The sequence below is a fragment of the Gopherus flavomarginatus genome, chromosome 3 (assembly GCF_025201925.1).
Source record: "Gopherus flavomarginatus isolate rGopFla2 chromosome 3, rGopFla2.mat.asm, whole genome shotgun sequence".
NCBI classification, from domain to species: domain Eukaryota; kingdom Metazoa; phylum Chordata; order Testudines; family Testudinidae; genus Gopherus; species Gopherus flavomarginatus.
The window spans coordinates 96,219,371-96,245,825 of record NC_066619.1 but is presented as its reverse complement, the minus strand read 5'-3'; the positions used below and the strand labels follow the sequence as shown (position 1 = coordinate 96,245,825).

The 26,455-nt window shown below is 41.2% G+C and overlaps 1 protein-coding gene across 2 annotated transcripts in view; it reads right to left on the bottom strand.

The window, feature by feature from the left end:
* The window catches only part of PIP5K1B (phosphatidylinositol-4-phosphate 5-kinase type 1 beta), a 161,151-nt gene extending 139,457 nt beyond the window's left edge, over positions 1 to 21,694 (bottom strand). For both annotated transcript variants that reach the window (XM_050944288.1, XM_050944287.1), the window contains exon 1: positions 21,621 to 21,694. The gene's annotated coding sequence lies outside the window, so the exon portion shown is untranslated. The remainder of the gene's footprint in view (positions 1 to 21,620) is intronic.
* Positions 21,695 to 26,455: the final 4,761 nt, after the last annotated feature.

Below are 26,455 nucleotides of genomic sequence, written 5' to 3'. Positions count from 1 at the left end.
TTAAAGGATACACAATTGCCTTCTACAACTGCTCAAGCAGTACTACACTGCCCTTTGAGAACAACACTACCAAATTGTGCCTCTGCAGTTCACACAACGACCCCTCTGCGTTACCAGGGGAACAGTGGTACAACGGGTGGTGGGTTACCTCCTACTTTGAGAAATGGAATACCCAAAACGCATTATATGGAACATACTGGGTGTGCGGGCCCAAAGCTTATTATTTTCTCTCCCCTTATTGGGCAGGGTCATGTTATTTGGCATGGCTAGCACCGCCTTCTCGCATCTCCCTCACTCCCCCTCATTTTCCCCACATTCGTAACATCCGTGAAACTGACAGAGATATTAATCTCCGTGATGGTTTGTCCTGGCAGCGGTGGGCTGGTCACACTAGCTTGAAAGGTGCTATCATCCGTCTACAGGGACTATTAGAATCTCTGACCAATGAAACTGCAACCCTATTTGAAAATCAGGCCGGGGAAATGTCCCAGCTGCGCCAGTTAGCTTTGCAAAACAGAATGGCTTTAGACATAATGTTAGCAGCCCAGGGAGGAACTTGCGCCCTCATAAATGAAGAATGCTGTGTTTTTGTAAATGACACCTACTCTGACACTTTTCAACGTACCAAACACCTAAGGGAAATGGCTAAAAACTACTCCTCTGGCCAGCCACCCTATGATTGGTGGGGAGCCTTATGGAATTGGCTGCCCGGATTTGGGTGGGTTAAAAAACTCTTGGTGGGTGTTGTTGGGGCCATAGTAGTCCTTATAATACTGTGTTGCTGTATTCAGTGTGTCCCCTCCTTCATAAACTCATGTAAGTCAGTTTATTCTTTTCCCACTTCAGCTAAAAGCCTTACTCTCTTCGAATTGGCCCAGGCTGAAATTGCCAAGCGGCCCTTGAGATCTTGAAATAGGGTGTAGCTTTTTGATTAATAGTTATCTCAAAGCTACAAATGGAGGAATGTTGGGTCTAAACTTTTGGTGAACTTTGGGGAGCCAAAACACACCCAGACTGGCTGTCTCTGCATAATCCTTCCTGAACCCTTTTGAACAAAGCACGGACCTGCAAACTACTCATGACACCCCCTTTCTCAAGTAGCCATTAGCCTTTATCTCTATGCATTTACTTGTTAACTTGCTTTTCCTGTAAAATCTTGATTGATTATGCATGACCATTATCTTTTGTTAATCACTTTGTTTACTTCTGTGTATAAATATTGATGCTCACCCCTAATAAAGGGGCCACACTTAATCTAAAGCTTTTAGAGCTAAGGATAGTGTGAGCCCGTTGATCAACGCATTGGTGTCTGGTCTCTGACAGAATTGTGTGCCCCATACCAACTCCGCACGAACTCGGGTGCTGGAGAGGTGAGTGAGGACTTGCTTTATTTACCTAACATAAGTATACATACTGACCTGGGATCCTTCCGGATCAGAAGAACCTGATACACGAAGAATATAATTTTCAGTAACCTCTCATCATTAAGAACAAATGTCTGGGTGGTGATAGCGGCTGGATTGCATAAGGAGGAAACTGCGTTGGGCTTTTTGTTAACCAGTGGGGGCGGGGGCAGAACAGGAGCTCATTTTTATTACTGGCTTGATGAACTCTAATGTTAGAATAACCACCAGTTTTGGGATACGACTGCCCTGTTTTTTTGTCAGTCTACCCTGAGTCTGGCATTCTCAGCTGTGACCCACACCAGACATGGTCCACAGGCCCAACTATCTGATCTGTGCAAAAACTCTATTTGCATACACAAGATACTGAAAATTCAGGCTCAAAGCTCACCATCAAAGTTGGGAAACCCAAACCTGCCCTGCCCACTCCCTCTATATTTGTTTTACAAAGTCCTTATGTGTTATTCTGTATGCTTTTCAAAACAAATGCAAGCTTTTCAGTACTTCCCTTACCTCTACCACCATAAACCCCAAACCTCTCTGCAACCAGTCCGCTATGGATGAGCAACCTTACCCCAACAAAACCCATAGGTGAGGACTCCGTGGGTGCACTCATGGAAAAAAGTTAGTGGGTGCTTAGCACTTAGCAGCAGCCAAGCTTCCCCTCCCCCCTACCCAGCTCCAGTGCTTCCTGCCCATCAGTGTCTCCATTGATCAACTCTTCCCCATCCCTCCCAGTGCCTCCCACATGCTGTAATCAGCTGTTCCGCAGTGTGCAGTAGGTGCTGGGATGGGAAGGAGTGGGGATAGGACACTTGGAGGAGGGGGCAGAAAGAGGTGGGACAGGGATGGGTCTGGGGGCTGAGCACCGCCTGGGTCAACTGGAAGCCAAAACCAATGTGTGCATAAAGATAAAGGAAGAGACAGAAGCCACTTCTGTAACATGTTTTGCTAAAGCCTTTATCATGAACATCTCAATGTTTCACACCCTTTCCTTCTCCCCACCTGTGTGATCATACACAAAAAATAGTTAAAAAGAAAGAGAAGAGATGAAAGTTTGTCTACATTCTTCTTTCTCCTAGCAGTTGTGCAAATTTAGCCTTCCACTTTAATAATGGAATTATGCCTTACTTTGCAGAGTTAACTTCTCACTCATGAGGCCATCAGCACTTGTAACTACAGATGAGGACATAGACCTATTACTTGTGGGAGAAGATTGGCTGTCTTGGGTAGGATAGCCATGAATAACGCCTATGTGAGCCAAGCAGACAAGTCTAAATATCTGAGCACAGACCAGGAATCTGGAATGTTTTATGATCAGCACTGACACTTACTTCCTTTGCAACCTTAAGCAAGTCGCAACTTTTCTGCCTGAATTTCCTCATCTATAAAACAGAAATTATTCCAACAGAGGTGCTGCAAGGAACAGCTAGTTAATGTTTGGAAAATGTTTCAAAAGATATAGAAGTGCAATAAGCCATCATCATCACTGCCTGTTTGGAATATCAAAAATATATTTACATGAGACCTTTAGCTTCTCTAAAAGCAAAGTTAAAACAATCTGAAACCATTAAATTTACTGACGGTGATTCTGGACTGCAAATTAGAACCTTAGAATTATGATTACATTTGCTGAATACTCTTGAAAATGTTCATGTATAATGAGCAAGGCTCAGAAGGAATCAGGTCAAGTGACTTGAGTGAGTGTGTGTGTGTGTGAGAGATACACACACACACACACACACACACACACACACACACACACACGCGCGTTTTAACTTGCCAGTTTTCCCCTTTGTAGATTTCCAAACATTTCTGCTCCCTACCCCTTGTATTTCTTATAATGCTTTAGCCAATTTGACTATTATTTGTTTCTTGTGTGGTGCACAAACTTCAAGGAAGAGAGCAATACACAAGTAATGGAATGTATCCGTTAAGCATCTCAAAGGAGCAGAAGAGTTTTTAATTGTTGTTCATCCAAGAAAAACTTGTGGCTATTATTTTATTACTTATTTTCTTTAAAATATTATCAGTATTTATCATATACAGAACATTTTGTATCCAATTGTTATAATTTAAAGGAATGTCGTTTTGGGGTCCAAATTTATTTTACAGTATCCCGGGGACAGGAGGGAGGCTTGTAGGGGAAAGTAACCTACATTGTTTATAAGTAATTGCATTGTTTCTAGAGTCTACTTTATTTGACACAAACATCACTGGCAGAGATAAAACAGTTTCCTCCATCCTCAAAAAGAGACCCACTTAAGTTTCAAAATATATTTTGCTAAAAACTAAGGACAAATTCTGACCATATTCAAGCCTACTGACGTCATTGAAACAACAAAGGTTTGAATCAGGACAGTATTTAGCCTTTAATTAAAACCATATTTTAAGATATTTATGCACTATATTCTTAGCATTCAGATGAATAAATCCATCCTGTTTAAAATCACTTCCTCCCGTGCAGAAAAGTACAACTAGCTATAATTTATAACATTAAAAGCTTATGTTTACAAAAAGATCAGTTTACTAAATAGTTTGGTAATTAGCAGCCTTCTCTGAGAATCAGGCCTTAAGTTCTAAATATACAGAAAATAATGATCAGTTAACAGTTGTTGTTGAATTCATGTTGGTTGCAAAAGTTCTATAATAATGACTCTTTCAGTAGCTAATTACAGGCAGCTTGCAAAGGCAACATGATTTTGAGCATTTTGTCAAAAGGCTCATTTAAAAAAAGAAATTTAGTGCACAGATTTAAAGGTGGTGAACTTTCTACATGCTTCTATTCATTTCCCTGTACACCAACTTTGCTGATGTATGCACATCTCCAGCTTTAGTGTATTTATTTATAATGAATGCGATTAAATCAGATAAGAGTATTTTCAGTTTCACCAACAAAAATATTCTTTAGAAAAGAAAATCACTAATTTTTACCCTTATCTAAAAGTTAGTAGCATATTGAGTAACCTGGTTGAGAGAAATACATAAACTATAATGCGCGCGCACACACACACCCCACTTTCTTCCCGCTAATATATTTTTCCTTTTCTTCTGAATTTAGGGTGAAATCTTGAAAACCCACACAGCACTCCAGACAGGCTCATAAGTCCCAAAATGCAAGAGAAATATTGAATTTTCTGCACAGGAACAAGATTACAGGGAGCCTATGGAAATGGCAACAACAATCACTGCATACTGTGAAAGCATTTTTAGTGGTGGTTCTCTGGACTGAACTATAAGAGGCTGTGGGAGGACAACTGTGTGAATCCACCATTCCAGAAGGCCACTTGGGCAGCAGTGTGGAGAGAGAAGTGAAAATGCCTGTACTGATACTCCAGCCAAGATTAGGAATTGTGGTCATGAAATACTGCACACAACCTGATATACTATCTCTGGTTTGGACTAAGATGAGGGAGAACATTTTCCCATCCCTGCTAGAGGTCCCCCATGCAAATATCATTTACTAGGATTTCTATGAAGGACCACAATATCATCCTTAGTTGCAATACATACTTGATCATGTACAAATTACCAAGTACTGCTATAAAGTAGAACTGGCATGGACGAAATATTTTGGAATTTGTTTTAAGAGGTTCCTCATGTTTAACTTTATGAGCCACATAAGTGCGTTGCACAGATTTCATTGTTATTATTTGATAGTAAAGTGATTAATCTTCAGATGAACATCCAGTTTCAAAAGCTGTTTACAGCATCTTCCCACAACACCCAATAATCTACTAAATATAAAGAGGAAAATATATACATGTTCTAATAATGTTGTCTTGTGGTAAAGTAACAATCCTCTGTTACTTTTGTTTGGTGAAAGATTCAGCACTTCATGGTAACTTGTATAGCATATTGTAGGTCCAGATAACATTATAATGTTGTGTCACTTCTATCAAATTCAAAGAACTACAGTAGTAAATTTACAATAGGGAACCATCCCACACTGGCAGGAAAATGGACTAAAGAAATCAGGGATGGAATAAGCCTGTGATTCTATAAAGTAGTAATTTATTTGGACAACTTTAACAATGTTTATTCTAATGGTTTCTGAGGTTAAAGTACCCATGCTGTAGACCTTAGCACAACAAAAGAACAAAGATCATTTTCTTTTACCTTTCATTTATCAGTGCACAGTGGCACACCCACAAAATACTAGGCAAATAGTTTGGTCTGGAGTTTCCACTAGGGCTTGGAGAGGGAAAAAGCAGAAGACTGATATGAAGACTGGTTTAACTGAAAACAAACCATCTTGTCATTCTAGGTCACTGCTTTACTCCTTCTGTTTCAATTTGTTCCTGCAGGTTTCCATTAAACTGGTGTATCATCCAACTTCAGCAGGGAGACAGGGCAAGGAGAAATTGACAGTTTTCTCCAACATGGATGTCAACAATACTATTCTGCAGGTCAGCCAGCAGAAGACACTTCAGCGTACTGTAACAAGGGTGACTCAGAACAAGCACACCATATCTCTGATTCCAGTGACCCATGCAGTGGAGCAGTGCCCATGTTTTACTTCAGGAATTGAGTATACCACTTCAGGAAAGCGATAATTGCTGAGGGGAAAATGTGCTTTAATGCGGAGCTTGTAAAGTTTACCAATCAAGGCTAAGACCAAAGAGGGGACCTCCCCACAAATCAGAATTGCAGGACAACGCCATGGTGGGAAACCCACCTTCCCCCTCTCCTGACTGCCAGGAGGAAAGGGAATTGCAGAGTTCCCATCAGGCTCCATTGAGAGACCTCTTTGGTACTGACCTTCGCTAGTAGGTGTCTAGAGGATGGCAATCCCCTTCCTGGCTGCTGGGGGAGGTGGGGTGGAGGGAAGCTTTATTCTCCTCAATTTTGGGTACTGGGACAGAGTGCGCTACTTTTTCTCCACACTTCACTTCTGGTTACTGGGAAGAGAAGGCACCCCTTTCAACACCAGTCCACGCCTTTCCCGAGCTTGAGTCCTGGTACCTCCTTCTCTACCCCCAGAATAGGGAGAATTATTCAGAGTTGAGTGCTCCGTTTTTTTCATTCTGGGTGAGCAGAGAGTGTAGTGCAGTGCCTATCACAGGAGCTGTCATAAACAGATAGCTAAGGGTTAATGTTCTTTTACCTGGAAAGGAGTAACCTAAAACACCTGACCAGAGGACCAATCAGGAAACAAGAATTTTTCAAATCTGGGTGGAGGGAAGTTTGTGTCTGAGTTCTTTGTTCTTGTCTTGTGCCTGTACTCTCTCTCGGCTATGAGAGGATTTCTGTCTCCTGCCTTCTAATCTTCTGTTTCCCAGTAGTAAGTACAGAGGTTTATATGGTGTTTTTTTTTTTGTATTTACATGTGTGTAGTTGCTGGAGTGTTTTGAATTGTATTCTTTTTGAATAAGGCTGTTTATTCATATTTCTTTTAAGCAATTGACCCTGTATTTGTCACCTTAATACAGAGACCCCATTTTTATGTATTTTTTCTTTCTTTTTAAGACCTGTTGGAGTTTTTCTTTAGTGGGGGACTCCAGGGAATTGAGTCTGCAACTCACCAGGGAATTGGTGGGAGGAAGAAGTCAGGGGGGAAAATCTCTTTGTGTTAGATTTGCTAGCCTGACTTTGCATACCCTCTGGGTGAAGAGGGAAGTACTTGTGTTTCCAGGACTGGAAATAGGGAGGGTGGAATCCCTCTGTTTAGACTCACGGAGCTTGCTTCTGTGTATCTCTCCAGGAACCCAAGGAGGGAACACCTGGAAGGAAAAGGGGGGAACGGAAATGGTTTATTCCCCTTTGTTGTGAGACTCAAGGGATTTGGGTCTTGGGGTCCCCAGGGAAGGTTTTTGGGGGGACCAGAATGCCCCAAAACACTAATTTTTTGGGTGGTGGCAGCTTTACCAGGTCCAAGCTGGTAACTAAGCTTGGAGGTTTTCATGCTAACACCCATATTTTGGAGGCTAAGGTCCAAATCTGGGACTATGTTATGACAGGAGCTCTACCAGTTGTTCCTGCAATTTATTCTCCGTCCCAGCCTATGTGCTTCTGGCAGAGAAATGGGAGGGAAATGCCTATTAATGAACCCTAGCAGCACAAGAGCACAGCAGCTCCGGGCTACATTCAATAATTCACTATCTGGATTCCACTTTCATAAGAATACAAATATATATTTTTCAAGACTGGCTCAAATGTTGGATTTCATCATCTCAGCTATCAGATCCACAGACAGCACGTAAAAGTTAGAGTAGCACAGAGTGCTCCTCAGAAAATGAATTCCAATTCTTCTTGGGTTGTGGCTCCATTAAGATCTCACATACCATACAAAACATCTAAAAGTGCCACTGGACCCAACTGACAGAAGTCTTGGAGTAGCTCTCAGATCAACTAGACATCTAGTTGTCTCTCTCTGTGCTACCAAATGAGCTGCTTGTTTATTTTCATCTTTAAAACAACTCAACCAGGAAAGCAGTATCCACATTCTCAGTTGAACAAAAAGCCTGATCATCCTCACATTTCAGAAGAGGAGTGGTTCTGAGTGACTCATTTCATTTTCTAATGACCCCACTTGTCCTTCACAAGTACAAAATACAGTAAGATTTAACAGGCTGCATAATAAACATCTGTAAACTTATTTTTGTCACCTCAGCATCATAAGGAGCACTCAACTGTCAATTCTTTCTGAATGTGACACTGTATACAAAATGGACACTTTCCTCATACATTTTCAAGAGTCAGACTTATTACTTAGCAAAAATCCTGCGCAGGAGAGGAGAATGAATATTTAAGCTGAAAAATCGAGGCACATTGATTAAAGAGGAAATATGCAACACAACTTAGTTTGCTCAAAGAGGGTACTTCATAGGGAAGACAGAAATTGTGATCTATGCAAGTCAAAGAACAAATGCTAACATGCAGATTTCAAAACATGATGAAAATGGGGAAATGGAAAAGAAATTTCTTCACATCCACTGCTTGCTTGCGCACACGTGCATGTATAAATAATTTTACACACACACACACACACACACACCCCTCTACCTCAATATAACGCTGTCCTTGGGAGCCAAAATATCTTACTGCGTTATATCGAACTTGATTTGATTCACTGGGGCATGCAGCCCCACCCTCCAGGAGCGCTGCTTTACCATGTTATATCCGAATTTGTGTTATATCAGGTGGCATACTATCGGGGTATAGGTGTATATATAAGAAAAATAGATATTTACTGACAAAAATGGTTTTCTAAATCTTCACATTTGGTGTTCTTTGCATGTCAGGTAACTAGTACTGCTTTGTTGTACAACAAGTAAGAGAACAAACATTCCCTCAATAACTCATGAATAAATGGTTTTGTTCAAAGAAAATCTGGTTGACCATATTAAAAACAAACATTACACACAACCACCATTGCATAATATGACTATGCTCTAGGAAACTAACCAGGTCATCTCTAATAACCTAACTTTGATATCCAATTCTGCAGCCTCTGCTCATGCCAGTATGAATAAGGTATTATTCTCAACCTTATAGCATACGCCTAGACTCTACTGTAATTCAGTGTGGGTGCTAACTGAAACCTGGCTATGCAAGGCTCTGATTAAAAGATAAAATTATTCAACATTTTTGTCATGGCACTTCATGCAACATGAAAAATGAATTTGTTCTGTATTTGTACAGCATTCAGCACAACAGGCGTCAAGGTGCTACCTCTGCCTTTCTTCATCTGGGTGCGGAGGGTCCTATCTGCAGGGAAACCTGCATGGTTCTTTTTGCAGGGAGAAAAGGATCTATGAAGCTTGAATATTAGGAGATGCATGCTCAGCTGAACAAGCTTTTAGGTGGGCATTGTTTAGTGGCATTAGCTCCAATGGCCATTCCCCTGAACAGAGAGGGGACTCAGGAACCGCAGTGGCTATTGAAACTGTGCAGTGGTATTGGGCTGATCAGGAAGGCAGGAGTACATTTCCCTGGGGCACCCCATAGAGAACTGCCAGCTTAGTTGGGCAATGCTTTAGAGATGTAATTTCTAGAGCACCAGTATATTTATCACCATTCAAGCAAACTGTGTAAACAGAAAAGGAGAGCTTCTTTAATCTAAAACACGAAAGGAAATTTAAGCTAAACTTCAGAGTCTTATGGTTTTAGGTGTAAGTTTAACTTGCATAAATTCTTATAAAAAAAGAGTGGAAGGCTCAGACTTGTGTGAATTCCTGTGGGCAGAAACCAATGAGTTACAAAACACTCTAGATATTAACAGCACAAACAAAATCTTTTTATGAAACTTAAGACCTCGTGAACTTATAGTGTCCTCTGGCAATTCAAAACTCAGGACTGGATTTCAGCCTCCTGCCCACAGCCCCCAAATCACTCCACACACTACATCACCCCCAGGTTACTCTATCTTCTCTCTAATAATATTTTGGTGTGGGTGGGGGCTTTTTGTTCACCCTTTTCTCAATACCTTTGGGAAGACGGTGGCTGGCTGATGCGTTTCCCACACCTGCCTTTTGAACCAGCAAGCCTCTCTCAATCCATGTGAGGTATCTTTAGTAGGAAGGCAAGCTACCAACCAGCTCACCCTAGTGTCCTCCACAAGGACAGAAAAACCTCCTCCCAGTCCCGCTGCAATTGAGCCATTAAAGCATTAGACAGAAGCACATCATTAGTGCCCTGGCATGCATAAGTGGGTATGTCTACATTTCAAGATGGGGGGGGTCTGATTCCCAGCCCGAGGAGAAATACTGACACTATTTCTCATTGCGCTAGTGCACTAAAGTTACAATCTAGCCATAGCAACATGAGCTGTGGCATGGACTAGAGGCCCTGAGTGAGTGCTGACCCTAGACACGTACTCGGGGCAGTTAGCTTCTGCTGCTGCTCATGCTGCCATGGTTACACTATTTTTAGTGCATTAGCTCAACAAAAGCTAGCATGGGTATGTCTCTTCAAGATGGGAATTACACCTCCAGCTCAAAGTGCAGAAGTACCCATGGTGCTAAGGCATTGCAGCCAAGTAAACAGTACCAGTTCCTCCTAGAAAATGGCTTATGGGAAGCAGGCACTTGTCCCCTAAAAAGACCCTTAATCTAGATCAGGGGTCGGCAACATTTCAAAAGTGGTGTGCCGAGTCTTCATTTATTCACTCTGATTTAAGGTTTTGCGTGCCAGTAATACATTTTAACATTTTTAGAAGGTCTCTTTCTCTAAGTCTATAATATATAACTAAACTATTGTTGTACGTAAAATAAATAAGGTTTTTTAAATGTTTAAGAAGCTTCATTTAAAATTAAATTAAAATGCACAGCCTCATGGACCAGTGGCCAGAACCCAGGCAGCGTGAGTGCCACTGAAAATCAGCTTGTGTGCCGCCTTCAGCACCTGTGCCATAGGTTGCCTATCCCTGGTCTAGATGTTGAAGGAGAAATAGTACAGTGGACCTAACCTGATCAGCCTCCCAAAGGAGCAGAAAGGGGAAGGGGCTGGCTACTTACCCCTAAAAATCCTAAACAGGGGAAAATGCTGGTAAGACATCTCCTAAAGACATATGGAAAGCAGGTAAAAGGCTACTATATTTACAAGCAAATCACAGTAAGAGGACAGTAGTACAAGTCACACAGCGAGGTGGTGGGACATGTCCAAGTTCACACAGGTACAGTCTGATCTTGCATCCTTTTAAGTCAGGGACAACACTGCAGCCTTAATTAATGCAGGATCATGTTGCCAAACACAGGTCTAGAACCACAGGTCTTGGCTACACTGGCGCTTTACAGCCCTGCAACTTTCTCGCTCAGGGGTGTGAAAAAACACACCCCATGAGCGCAGCAAGTTACAGCGCTACAAAGCGCCAGTGTAAGCGCGGCTCCCAGCGCCGTAAGCTAATCCCCACGAGGAGGTGGAGTACCTGCAGCGCTGGGAGAGCTCTCTCCCAGCGCTGGCGCTGCGACCACACTTGCACTTCAAAGCGCTCCAGCGGCAGCACTGTATGGCTGCAAGTGTAGCCATAACGACAGTCTCCTGATCCCCAGTACTCCAGGCTTTGCTGCCTCCAACTGTAATAGTCCATTACCTCCAATTTAATATTCACACAAAATGTGAGAATTTGCAGACTAGCACCCCTGAAGAGCACAGCACTTGCCTGCAGATCTTAGACATGGTTTGCTGTTGCATCACAGACTTCATCCTGCCAGTTACTAAACTGCCCTTGTAGATGTTTCCCTAACCATGTTACTAATACCACTTACATTTTTAATAAACTGAAGAAATCTAGCTTATTTTGCTTCATTTGTGCTGCTTATTTTTGCCATTTGATTCAGTGAAAAGATCAACAGTTCACTTTTGTTTGCAGTTGCTACTAAGTTTCAACTTTCTGGTTCTGATTCATTAGCACAATGCTACTATGTCTGAGTTGCAAACACTGGATGTAAATATTTCCCCTGCAAACAAGACACTGCTCAAATTTTTTATTTTACGATTAAAAACAAGATTTAAAATTCAGTTTAGCTTCTGTTTTCACTTTAAAAATTAGCATTGTGTGAAAGCCAATAAAGAACTCAATAGGAAAGAAACACATTTACCTTAAACATCCCATTAACAAAACAATTAATATTTCTCTTTTATTTTATCTGCAATAGTGATATAAGATTAACTCTGCTACTAGAGGGACTTTATTTGATGTTCCTGTCATTCACCAAGAGACCTAGGTTACATTCCTTTTGTTATGATGTTTTATATGAGCAATCTTCTGATTCTCAGTCATAATCCAACAAAAAATATCCAAAGGCATCTTTTGTTTGTGACTCAGTCTTTATGAGCTGCAGTCCCTTGAGACCTTGGAAAGAAGTAAATATATCTTTCTTTTATCGTACCAGTATCTGGAAATATAATAAAAACAACGCTAATCCTGTTCTGCAAAAGTCAACCCTGTTCTTTTTCCTGTAATAAAAGAGCAGGTTCCATTATAAAGGCCTTCATGCTACAGTCCTTACACATACTTAACTTCCAGAGAAGTCAACTAACTTTTGTGATCATGAGGATTGCAGGATCAGGTAGTTAAAATGCCAGAAGTCAATCTACACCACTGTTCCAACAATTGTGAACACCAGTAGCTCTGCACTAGTGGTAGCAACAGTGGCACATTCAGGAAAACAGGCAAGTGCACAAAGGTCAGAGATTTGGGAGACAATTTCAGATGGTATGTAGCAACTACTTGTTGCATAAGAGTTTAAGTTATTCATATATCACACACAACCAGTAAAAGCAAAGTGGGCTCACAACAAACCTAGGTCTGAAAACTCCAAGCTTCTCATAATTTAAGATCTGTACCGTGTCTCGGGTCCACTTCCAGTAAAAAAAACAAACAAACAAAGGCCCTAATCCTTCAAAGTCTTATGCATGTGTGCAACTTTACCTAGCTTGAGTAGTTCCATTGATTTCAAGGGAGCTACTCACAGAGCCAGATTCCCTGTTAGCACAATTCCTTTAGTGTTAGAGTTAAGTGAGCAGAGAATCGGACCCACAGGGCATACCGATGCACATATGTTTAAGATTGGCGCCCCAACTGTTACTTACCCAAGACAAAATAAAGAGCCTGCGTAATGGTTGCAGAATTTGGCCCCAAGTGACATAATAGACATAAAAATAAGTACAATGCAAGAATATGGTACTAGAAATCTATTTTATTCACTAAAATAATGAAAATAAGCAATCACCGACTTAGATTTATGTACACAATAACACCAAGGCTCAGCTTTAATTACAGTTTCCTCTAAATACCTTAAAAGAAAACACTATATCAATGTTCTTTAATCGCTGTTGCTTCAGACAGAATATAATTCACACTATTAAGCACAGTAGACAAAACACACATAAAAGATTAAATCTGCAAGGCTGTGTGCGTACTGCAAAGCTTACTACACCAAACTAAGTAAGGGTATGTCCACACTATCAGCTGGATCAGCAGGCAGCAATCAATCCAGCAGGGATCGATTTATCGTGTCTAATCTAGACTTGATAAATTGACCACCGAGTCCTCTCCCATCCAGTGCCATGAGAGGCGAAAGCAGAGTTGACGGGGCAGCGGCAACAGTTGACTCACCACAATGAAGACACCACGGTAAGTCAATCTACTTCGACTTCAGCTATGTTATTCATGTAGCTGAAGTTGTGTAACTTAGATCGATCCCCCGCCCCCCAGGCATAGACCAGGGCTAAATCGTGCTCTGACAGTAGAAAATTATATCTGAATAACAGCAATGACTGTAAAACATACATATGTATTCACTAGGTATATCGGGCTTCTCTTGTTACAATCTTAACAAATTTTACAAAAGTGGGCTAGCATTATTATCCTCATTTAACATAAAAGCAACCAGTTCCAAAGCTAGGGCTCTGATCTTATGCCCATTGATTTCAGTGCAGAAAGATCAGGGCCTAAACAACTTTGCCTGAACTCATAAAAACATAGGAATGGTTAAAAAAAAAAATCCCAAACTTCTGCATCCCCAGCCTTTTTTCCATTAGCATTTTTCTTCCTATTTTCCACAGCAGCATTATCACTGGTGTAGCTCCACTAGTGGTGCCTACAATAAAAAGTGCTGCAGACAGGCTGCTAGCAGCCACCAGCGTTTTAACTACTTCACAGTGTAGTTGCAGAGCAGGGCTAAACACCAGCAGTAGGTCTCAGGTTTCCACCATCATCATCATCATCAGTAGTGGCCACACTGACAAAAGGCTCCCTAAGCCAGCCTGAGTTTCAGTGCAAGCCAAAGCAGTTTCACCTTCAGAGAGAATCCGGGCTTGAATATATAGATAAAATAATCAAAGTGTGAAAGTTAAGGCAGTATTAATGTAAATCAGTCTCTAGCGGTAATTTATCTTCCTTTATTCTTAGAGATAAAAATCAATCCTGTCATTCCCACAAAAACAGCCCACCACCTGTTAACCTAAGTAACTGAAGTGCTCCCTTCTCCCCTACCCCGCAACTCAGGGAGTTTGACACGCAGGATCGATGTAAGCATGGATCCAGAGTCAGCTCCTTCAGCTGGCCATTTTGGGACTGACCCCACCTGCAATACACAGGGATGAACACTGCGCCACTGCCAAATGCAGAATTTCGCAGAATTTCCTGTTTCCCCCACAGAATTTCTGGCTGCACAAGGGGCCACTGGCCTCTGAAAACTCAGACTGCAGTGAGCAGAGCACCCAGCCTGGTGGGGCTGGAGGCTCCATGCTCCTCACTCTCCCAGGGACGGGAGAGGGCCTGGGAGACCCAGCCAGCTCTGGCAAAGAGTGAGGAAGGGCTAGGCCACACCACTCCATGTCCCTCAGTGGGACAGTAAAAAAAGTTGGGGGGAGTAAAGGCTCTGAGACTGCTGGTGCCTGGGCTGGGGGCTGCTCCATGGCTGGGCTCTGTGGGGAGCGGGGTGCTGGTGTCTGGGAGGTGCCCCTTGGCTGGGCTCTATGGGGAGGGGGAATGCTGGTGTCTGTGCTCTGAGAGCCCCACACAGCCCCCTCCAGTACCCTCCAATTGGAACTGGGTTGTTGTAGGGGTTTCTTTAACTCTCCAGTCCTGTAGAAATCTTTTTTGCTGTTGTCTGTATTGACAACATGCTTGACGACAGGTATTTTGAAATAGATTACCAAAATAATTAAAACTGGACTGATTACATTGTGTTTGACAAATAAAATATGAAGAATTTTGCAGAATTTTTAATTTTTTGGCACAGAATTCCCCCAGGAGAAACAGATGTATATAAACTTGTTGCTATCGCTTACCTAGTGGGATGCTGGTACAGTATAGAACCACCTCCCTTCTCCATTAGCTCTTCCATACAGTACATTTTCCCTGAGCACTACAGAGAATAACTGATGTTTCCTTGAAAAGCGATGCCCATCTTTTATCAACAGTAGCAATGACTGACTGATCTCCTCTTCCACTCACAATTCGTATATGTAACTGAGAGGGGGGGAAAAAAGTACACTAGAAGAACTGAAAAGCAAGCCAAGGAAACCGCCCCACTGATTGACGTGGCCACAAAAACACCCCCTCAGTTTTAGGTTTCTGCATTCCTTTATCATGAGTTACCATGTGCTTTGTAACTAGTTTTTTAGACCATGATTGAAGTGATACAGGATGTAAAAAGCAATGCTGAATTACATGAACTCTTTGGAACTAACTTGTAAGTTGGGAGAATCTGGGAAGGATTCCACAGACTTGTGCTAAAAAGATGACTACAGTTAACAATAATTATGCAGATGTTTATGTCTGTTTACTAGTAAATGATTGAGCACTCAGAAAGGTGAGGCAACTGTTAAAAAAAACTCAGTTCACAAATGCTAGCAACAAAAGATAAGGAGGTCAGATTCTCTGGCAAAGGATGGGTGCTTTGTTTCATTACAGCTATACTTTGGCCCTAAACCCATCTTAACAAGTCCATGGAAGATTACCATGCAGTCACTATTACTCCTGTGATATAGAACTGATGTAGGGACTCTTACACCACTCCTCTATTCACCGTTGGGGAAGCGGGGGTATATGGGCAAACTACGGCATGTGGGACTGTCCTGCCCAGCCCCCGAGCTCCTGGCCCAGGAGGCTAGCCCCTGGCCCCCCCCTTGCTGTCCCCCCTCCCTCACAGCCTCAGCCTGCTTGCTCTGCCACCAGCGCAATGCTCTGGGTGGCAGGGCTGTGAGCTCCTGGGACGGCGCAGCTGCAGAGCCCGGTCTGACCCGATCTCTGTGCTGCGCGGTGGTGGTGGCGGCGGCGTGGCCTGGCTCCAGCCAGGTAGCACGGCTGGAATGCTGCCAGCCACCAGTGCTCCAGGCAGCGTGGTAAGGGGGCAGGGGGGGTTGGATAGAGGGCAGGGGAGTTTGGGGTGGTGGTCAAGGGGCGAGAGTGTGGATAGGGGTCGAGGCAGTCAGGGGGGGGGACAGAGGGTTGAATGGGGGCAGCGGTTCCAGGGGAGCAATCAGGAAGGAGGGGGGGTTGGATGGGGCAGGGATTCCTGGGGCGGTCAGGGAGAAAGGATGGTTGGATGGGGCAGGGGTACTGGGGGGGCCGTCAGGAATGAGCGGAGGGGTTGGATGGGGTGGCGAGGGTCCAGGGGCAGTCAGAGGACAGGGAGTGGGAGTGTGTGGATGGGGCAGGGGTCTGGGGTGGGGGGAGGCATCAGGGAACAGAGGGGGTTGGATGAGGCAGGAGTCCCGGGGGGGCAGATAGGAGGTGGGGGCCAGGCCATGACCCCCTCCCCTAACCAGCCCTCCACAGAATTTACAAAACCCGACACGGCCCTCGGGCCAAAAAGTTTGCCCACCCCTGGTATATGGAGGCTTGGTAGTGGACAGGAGCATGATTGGGACATCGATCCAAAGGTCTACAAGGTGCATATGTTTTCAGCCCTGTGGAGCGGTCATAGCCTGGTGTCAGTTAAAGCATATGAAGCAGAAGAAAGCTTGGTACATTGAAATGTTACACAGGCTTTTCTAAGTCAACTGAAAGCCTCAGGGAACGTGTAAGATGTGCTCAATTGCAACCTTACTTTGACAGAATTCAGATTTCAAAGATGTCCAACATAATCTAGTACCCACAGATCTTTGTCAGGAGAGGCTAGGAATCATCTCTCTTTCTAAAGAAGATGTCATTCCTCAATCACATCTCCGATCATTGGTGTGGTTAAGAATGTCCATCAATGTACATTACCAAACCTGTAGCTAAGATAAGGACTTCCCTTCTCAGAGCTACAAGCTTAATTATTATCCACCATATATAAAAGGAAACATACCAGTCTTCCCAGTGGGCATATATAAAATGCGCTCTATAATCAAAACTGTTAAACTAGGTGTCAGACTGTCTACTACAAGCTAGAGCTGCAAAAGCAATGGAAAAAATATAAATGTACTGTATTTAAAAAAAATACAAAGTTAGTCAAATTGATTATTCTATAAACAGTATTTGACAAGTTCAGCTGCTAACAGCTAATGAAGCTATTTGAATTCAAGGGGTAGTGACCTGTATTTCTGCAGCACAAGAGTCTGAGCTTTACCCTTACTTTCATCATGAGAATAACTCATGGTGGGCTAAATGATAACCATGAAACCAACCCTCTGTGAATATGGATTTGTTCAGTTTGTTTTATTAAAGAGAGAGACTTTATTCCTGGCTGTTTCACTGACCAAAAGCAGAGGAGGCCTTATAAACACTGAACACATACACATCATCACAAAAATCTTACCAAATATTAATCTAGCTAAGCACTTGTAGGATTCCCTTCATTGCAGCATGTGAGCACCTTAAAAGTACATCAGACGCTAAATAGACTGGACAGTATTTCTCCATGGACAGGTCAAAAGAATTACTATTTGTTTGTGCTTGTTTCCAAAACTCTATGAATTAACTACAGTGCACAACAAAAGACAACATACCAAAAGAATAACCAGTACTTCATTAAATCCTTTATGGCTAACAATAGAAGAGCTCCTCACATTGCTCTGTGTAAGCAGAAAACTAAATAATGTTAGTTCTGAACGCAAACAACCTTCACAAGGCATTTCAATTCTGTAAAAGTTACAAGAGCTATCTCAACCTAATTATTCATAGCTCTGAGCTATTGGTCTTTTGATCTCCAGCTTGGGAAAGCCAAATCTTGAGCAAAAAGAAAATGAAGGGAAATGTAAAAAATAAATAAATTTATTTACACCTACATGAACAGCATGAATAAAATTTAACACTTGGATTCTGTTAAAAATATCCCTCTGAGTTATGTGGAAATACAATTGCTTTATTATATAGCACTAAAATAATATTGCCTTGTCTCTGAATATGTAATATAGATGAAGTTTCTGCTAAATGTATGGCATCATCTAAAACTAATTATATTCAAGTCTAAAATCTACTTTTTCTTTAAAACTATACAAAACTTCAGTCTTTTAAAAAAAACCTGTAATATTTTTTCCTCTTTGTTTTTTATTCTGCTATTTGCACTTCAATCCCAAAAGAGAAATGAAAGAGTATATTTCAAGGCACCAGTTCAACACAGTGATCTCCCTCTAGTTTTCTACTGTAGGTTTAGAAATGTATAAGCTATCGTAAGAATTGTCAAACTGGATCAGACCCATGGTTCATCTAGTCCAGTATCCAGTCTCTGACAGTGGCCAGCACCAGATGCTTCAGTGAAAGCTGCAAGAACCTTGTAGTAAGAAGATGAGAGATAATCTGCCCCCCTCATTAGGTCCCATTCTGGTCTCCAACAGTCAAACTAGCTTGAGCCCTGAAGTATGAAACAAAATCCAAGTCTGGTTTTCCATGGCTCCTGAGAAATACCCACTAATCTTCGTTATTTTCACCATTAAAGGGATTGTTAGATTCAGTTTCCCAGTGCAATAAAACTAAAAATAGTCAATAATATCTGGCAACAGATAAAATACACAAATTATTTTATTGAATAAGGGTATTTGTTACATTATCATGCTTCTATTAAAAACGAAACAAAATCAGAAGCTGAGGTCTTTCATGAAAAGGTTTCCTGTTTCATAGCCAAAACATCTTCTGGAATAGTTCTCTCTTTCTGTTTTGAATAAACTGATTAAATTTGGTTGGACTGATCTCTTCTCCCTCCCTCCCCCCCCCCCCAATCTTTTATCAGGGGAAAAACAAAAAAAACAATTTCTGGGAATTTCTTTTTGTAAAATAGCATGTGTGTACGTCAGAAAAAAATATCTGGATTAGTATGTACTTAATAAGCAATAAACTCACAACCCCAGTCCTGCAAAGAGATACATACTTATCTTTATGCACTGAGTAGCTGCATTGACTTCTGTGGGACCATTCACAGTGCATAAAGTTAAGTACATGCATGCGTCTTTACAGAATTAGGGAATGAGGTCCAGATCCTGAAAAGCTTTACATACAAGAGTTTGACTGCAATGGGATTGCTTACGTAAGTAAAGCTAACCACATGCGTAAGTCTTTGCAGGATCAGAGCCTAAGTAACTTTCAACTACTTGAAAGCCATTTTACAACGGTGAGTGTGAGAAAGGCTCTCGGAAGCACAGAAATGCTGCTTTATTCTTACAGCGTGAGGTGGGGTGGAGTTCACAGGCTGAGTGGCTGCATAAAAGAGAATCTTCACTCCTGCCTGCAAATCACAGAGCAGACCCCATCCCACCCCTGGAATAGGCTGGCAGAGAAGGGACCATAGGCAGAAGAAGCAGAGATTCTAATCAGCATGCACCAAGGTGGATCCACTGACTATGAACTACCATATGGAGGGTGTAGAAGGGCAGCCATCTTTATTCTGACCCAGAGGCTGAGATCAGCTACAGAAGGACTGCATTGCAGCCTGTCCCTAGGGTGAGAAGTTGAATTCCTTCCTTCCATCCATCCACCCCCAGTTAGTTATCTGGCAAAAGCCAAAGCAATCAGCCACACAGTCAATTTTCAAAACTCTGTGTAATAGGTGAACTGTGCAAAATTCCTATATTTACACAAATGAAACTGCATTTGTGCACACATACCAAATAACTGCTTATGAAAACAAGCTGTGCACACAAATACAAGAATTTGCACATGCAGGTAATGAACATTATATGCAAATGAAGAATTTTAAACTTACAAAATGAGTGCACCCACCTTTTGCACAATTCCTGTGTTCTGTCTCTTTTTCAAAGTACGACCAATGATGTGTACTTGCTGACAAAAAAGTTGCTTTACAGAAATGGAGATTTGTTTGTTCAGATTAATCCTTGTCTTGGAATAGGGAATAAAATATTAAGATGGATGCTTTTAAAAAAGTACCCTCTAAGTCCCATGGGACTTAAAAACTTTTTGAAAACTTTACCCATGCCTTTGATTTTTATAGATTTGTTTGTCAATATGGATTATTATTAAGACCTATACTGAACTGTTACTAGTGAAACGTGCTTTTAAAAAATTTTATGTTATTTAAAACCTAATTAGGCAACTATAAAAGATAAAGCTCACTATTATTGGCTTATGTCCACTTAGGATGGTTTTGATGTTCTTTCAGGAGCTCTAATGCTATTAAACCATTTGTTTATATGGCTACTGTACTACTACATTGTTTTTATGCCAAATCCTTGACAGCACTTACACCAAAGGATATGCTGACAGTAACCTAGTCCCAGATTTGGACCTTACCGTCCAAAATATGGGGGTTAGCATGAAAACCTCCAAGCTTAGTTACCAGCTTGGACCTGGTACTGCTGCCACCACCCAAAAAATTAGAGTGTTTTGGGGCACTCTGGTCCCCCCAAAAACCTTCCCTGGGGATCCCAAGACCCAAATCCCTTGAGTCTCACAACAAAGGGAAATAAACCTTTTCCCTTCCCCCCCCCTCCAGGTGTTCCTGGAGAGATACACAGAAGCAACCTCCGTGAATCTAAACAGAGGGATTCCACCCTCCCCATTCCCAGCTTGGAGAACAGAATTACCGAGAGTCAATCTCTCTTCCCCCCTCACCCAGAGTGAATGCAAAGTCAGGCTAGTACATCTAACACACACAGGTTTTCCCCTGACTTCTTCCTCCCACCAATTCCCTGGTGAGCTGCAGACCCAATTCCCTGGAGTTCCTCACTAAAGAAAAACTCCAACAGGTCTTAAAAGAAAGCTTTATATAAAAAAGAAAGAAAAATACATACAAATGGTCTCTCTGTATTAAGGTGACAAATACAGGGTCAATTGCTTAAAAGAAATATGAACAAACAGCCTTATTCAAAAAGAATACAATTTAAAGCACTCCAGCAACTATAGACATGTAAATACAAAACAAAAAATCAACTTTGTACTCACAACTTGGAAACAGAAGATTAGAAAGCAGGAAATAGAAAAAATCCTTCTCTAGCTGAGAGAGATTCAGGCAGAAGACAAAGAACTCAGACACAAACTTCCCTCCACCCAGAGTTGAAAAAAATTCTGTTTCCTGATTGGTCCTCTGGTCAGGTGCTTCAGGTTACTTTTTTTTTCAGGTGAAAGAGACATTAACCCTTAGCTATCTGTTTATGACATATGCATATCACCATGTATGAGAGGAAACATCAACAAGCCTTACTTTAAGTGCTAACAAATTTTATTCCACACTGACATTGGATAAACTTTTTATTCACTCTTGGACATGGAAAATCTTGACAAGAGACACAAAACACTTTGGCTGGTTATACAAATTAAAAAAAGAAGGTTTGACTATGCATGACTAAATTAAATAGCTACAGCCCCTTTCACAGCTAGAAAGTTGTTACCTTAAGGGCCTGATCCAAAGCACATTGATTTCAATGGAAAGTCTCTCATTGGCTTCAATGGGGTTTGGCTCAGACTCTAAAAAAAGCAAAAAACAGAATTGAGACAAATTTTTAGCCTCCTTGCAACTTTGGCTAGGAAAACTGGTTTGGCATGAAAATGGCCAGATTTACTCTGAAGGGAAATTATTTTTTTCTTGTTCTCTATAATATTACTTTTAAAAGTTACCCCAATTAAAACTGATGACTGTCCAAATTTTCTTTGGGTCCCTGATAAGTTATTACTACCCCTTCAAACTTTCTAAAAGGAAACCTCTATTTTTGAAAACTAGTGTGTTAGCTACATTTGGAGGGGAAAGCTTATAGTTAAGCGAAGTTACTAACAACTTGTGTCTAATTATAATGGGAGGGTGTACACAAGTATAAAAAAATGTCAAATTTTAGGAGAGTGTGGTATTTTGTGGACTCATTCCAGTAGCCAGAGAGTTCTCATTAAACCCAACTCTGCAAGAGAAAAAACTGAATGGCTCTCTGGTATGAGAGGTATAAGGAATGAAAGTATTGGGGCTAAACCAGCTTGAAGGGAAACTGGCATGAGGTTCTCAGTAGACTTGTGAACAGGATCCTGCCCCAGAGATTTGTTACAAAATAAAAAGAAAATTGCAACGTTCATTAAGAACCATCTATCTCATACAATGATTAAGGCAGGTGTCCTGTAGAAAATATGGTCTATAATTCTGTAACACAACATATAGCAAACTGTATATACACAATATGGCAGAGTTAAGGGTGTGCTGATAAAAAAATGTCAGAGTAGGAGTTGAGTACTTAACTTTGCAGATCTAATTAATGTTCTTGTGTTGCAGGTTTTGGGGACGGTGAGGGACTTGTATGAAAAAAATCTCACACTGCACATTAAAAAAAAAAAATATCCCTGATGTTGGTGAGCGAGTAATGGGGGATAAAGAGGAATACTTACAATGACTCCAACTGTGCCATTCTTCCATACCATTTACTTTAATTAAAACAATACTCTCAGCACATATGTTGGCTGCTCTCTCCCCTCCTTAGTATAACATTAGTAACTCTAGCCTGATGTGATTAATAAATTACACTGCAGTCTGACCGTCTGTGGCATACATGTAAAGCGGAATGAGATTGGGAAATGTGAAGCCTGCAGGAGCATGGTATGGTTCTTTGACTCACATTGGGACGATGAATAGGGAAGGTAGAATGGAATTTCCAATTCATATAGGGAGGGCAAATGGGGTAGTTCAAGTTTTCTGCCGCAGAGGGAATGGGGAGGAAGGCTTCTGTTTCTGGATTGTAAAGTATGTGACGAAGAAGATGATATGTGTAGTCTCTTGACCATAGACAGAAGCGGGAATGGGTGGAAAGGGCCAAGTCTGTATAGGGAGGGTAAGAAATGAAGTGTTAGTACCCCAGTGCAAAATGAGCAGATATAAACAGAAGACAACCTGTGAGTAAGTCTATGGGCTACACAGTGGTGATTTGAGAAGCTATGCAGCTCATGTTCAAAATGTATATAACCCAGCGTGAGTAGGTATAAAAGACTTTCTCTGTTTCATAGGTTCATGCTGGGCAAGGATTGAAGGGCAGAGTTAAAGTTGGTTTTGGAACATACAATATTTCATAAGTGCAGATGTATGTATTGTAAGTGATAGTTGGAACTGTGGTTGTATTTGAATATACATCTACCTTCCCTTAACTACTTATTTCTATACTTCTAAATGCTGTTACTGAACATCTTTTAGTTAAACTTTAGCTTCTTTGACCTACATATGTTTAAACTTTGGTGCCAACTAGCCACTAAGGATAACAAAGGTTTACACAGCTCCTTCTGTACTCAAAATATCTTAAAGCACTTTACAAAGTCATAAGTTAAACACTGGTAGTACAGTGACTGCAGTAGGCAAATAAAACAGCTATTATGCACTCAGTAACAGCTCCCAATTCTGCAACATGCTCAGCACTTTGTGGGAGCTGTGCAGCACTCCTATCTCCCACTGAAACAAAAAGAAGTTGAAGGACTCAGTGCCTCAAAGGAGCTGATCAAGCACTAAAAGAGGGAATGTTGCCGAACACACCAGGTTCTTCCCTGAATTCTTCGAGCAGTGCCAAGAGACTTAACATCCATTGTTTTTTGTATGATGCATAACCAAAGAGTGGATATTAGTGTAATGGAGCTGCATGAGATAATGAGCTATTGGTATTATATAAACAAACTCTAAAAAAACCACCAAAAAGGTACTTTTAGAACTTCTGGTCAATTCTGCTGGTGTCAAAAAAAAAAATTAGATGTGTTGGTTAATTTATTTGGGTATTCGATATGAGAAAAACATAATTCATACATTTCACACAATTTTAAGCACATGCTTAAGTCCCATTTACTTCAATGAGACAAGCGCAGGCTTCAATGCTTTGCTATAATAAAGTCACAGACATAATCCTGCATCAACAAGAAACCAATGGCAAAAATCCCATTGGCTTCAACAGATGAAGGATCATTTCCCAAACATATTGATTCTCCACTGTATTGTTGATTCTCCACTTACGTAATGATGGGGCATGGGAGAAAAATGTGGGATGGGAATAAAAATTAGAGTAAAGAAAAATGTTCCTAAATGCTTTATGCTTAGTAACTACTTGCCATGTAAGAGCTTTGTCTGGGGATTTTAATTATAAAAGCAGGTTTGGAAAACAATGTTTCTCTATTCAGACCTTTTTCATTAGCTGTAGAGAGTTCTTCCTGAATTATATTTTTCAGGCGCCTATGACACAAAGATATATGGACCAAAAAACCCCATGAAAGTTGAACGTATTGAAGAAAAATTTCTGTCTAGGTCACAAACTAAAGTTCTTAAAGAAATATATTTATTCAGAATTCTTTTACCATTATGTTAAACTCAAATTCTCTCAAAAGCCCATGTTCTTTAAATTAAGCTTAAGAGAAAAAAAAACTCAAATTCTGCTTTGAACCGAGTCCTTCCTGCATTATTAAAGATCAGCATAAAACATTTACAGAAACATGTAGTTTTTGTTTTCTGTTGTTTTGTTTCTGAAAAGGAAAACTCGGTTTCTTCACCTCAAGCAACATCCTTTTAAAAGTGACATGAGCCAACCGCTACTGACATTTTCTTTAAGAGACCTAATGCAACATATTTATAGATTTTTGAAGCAGTAATAAGCAGAGCAAATACACGTAGGTTTGTTTTTCATATGGTGAAGAGGAAAAAACTCTCTAAGTACACTCCAGATTGATATTGACTACCTAAACAGTGCATCAGCTGGTTCCAGGAAGCACTGCTGTTTTAGGTAAACCACCCTGCGATACTCCAAGATAGGTCTGCTATATTTATGAAACTTGTTTCCTGTTTCAGGACATTATTCAGCAAGACTTAAATCCGTCTATAACAATTGCCTTAGTCCTTCTCAACTCTTCCAAACACTGAAATAACTAATCAACACAGATTCACATCATAACCCCTATCCTATGAAGACTTATGCATATGCTTAATTTTAAGCATGTGAGTAGTCTCACTGAGTTTCAGTTTAAATTCAGACAGATCCTAATTCATGTAAAAGCCTTGACTTCTCCAACCCCTGAAATTTAACAAAAATTGTTATAGACTTATAGGAAGTTTGTAAAGTTCTGAGATATATGTAGATTAGACTGTACCTTGTGGCATTCTTTTCAAAGAGGACATAATATTTTAGGACCAGACCTCCATGCATATATCAAATCTTACTGCAATTATCATCATGCTACCAGCCCTATAATCTATGCATGGATTTGTTAAGGTGTGGGTATATAATTAGTATACATTCTCTTGTTCACTAGAGTATTTTCTCAGTGCACTTATTGAAATTATTTCAGATTTATATTAAACAAAATAAATCATTATAACCTCACTTGTGATTCCCCTACTTAGAAAATCTCTATTTAACAATATATGTAAACCAATCTTCTGTATAGTGTTACATTTTAATGAAGATGTCTGTCCTTTTACCAGACTGGTACAGCAAAGGTTGAGATAAGGGAGGATAATTTCCTACTGTGATTACAAAACTGTGAAGTAAAGAATTAAATTTTTGCTCTCTCCATGTTAGTATGTTTCACTAACCAAAAGGCAAAATTCTGGAAAACACAAATCCTTAAATACCTTGAGGATTACAATGACCTAGCAGCACTATAGTGCTTGAGGCACCTAGGGCCTCAACCTGAAGGCGTTTGTGCTTGTTTTGTTGGAAGTAGCAGTACAAATTGTAACTTGAGTAAGAGTGTTAATGGAGTATTATTCTTGTTCCAGAGCATTGATTTTACGGTCTGACACGGAACAAGGTAGCTAACCATCTAAACAACTTCCTAGAACCAGGTTACAATCCACTCCGTCAACCACAAGGCAACAGCAGAGAGGGATTAGCACCTGCAAGGATAGCAAATAAACAAACCTGCCTTTGTAACTGAAACAGGCGAACAATTTGTACATTTTCCATCTCCCTCCCCCCGGTTAACCAGCGCAGGGTTCAATATCAGTATGAAAGGCGTGGGGTGGGGAAACTAAGGCTTTGCAGCATTTGATGTCGTTACACCACCACCCCACTTGTTCAATCTGGATCCACAGCTAGCAATGAAAGGAGTAGGACGGAGCCTTCCCGGTGACATGCAGGGGCCCATGCAAGCCCGCTGTTGCACGCCACCACCAGCAGTCACCCAGACCCCCTCCCACTGACACCATCCCCCTTCTCCATCCCGGGTGCCAGCCCCTCCGGTGCCCGGACAGCCCCTTACTGCCCAACCCTCGGGAGCTGCGGTG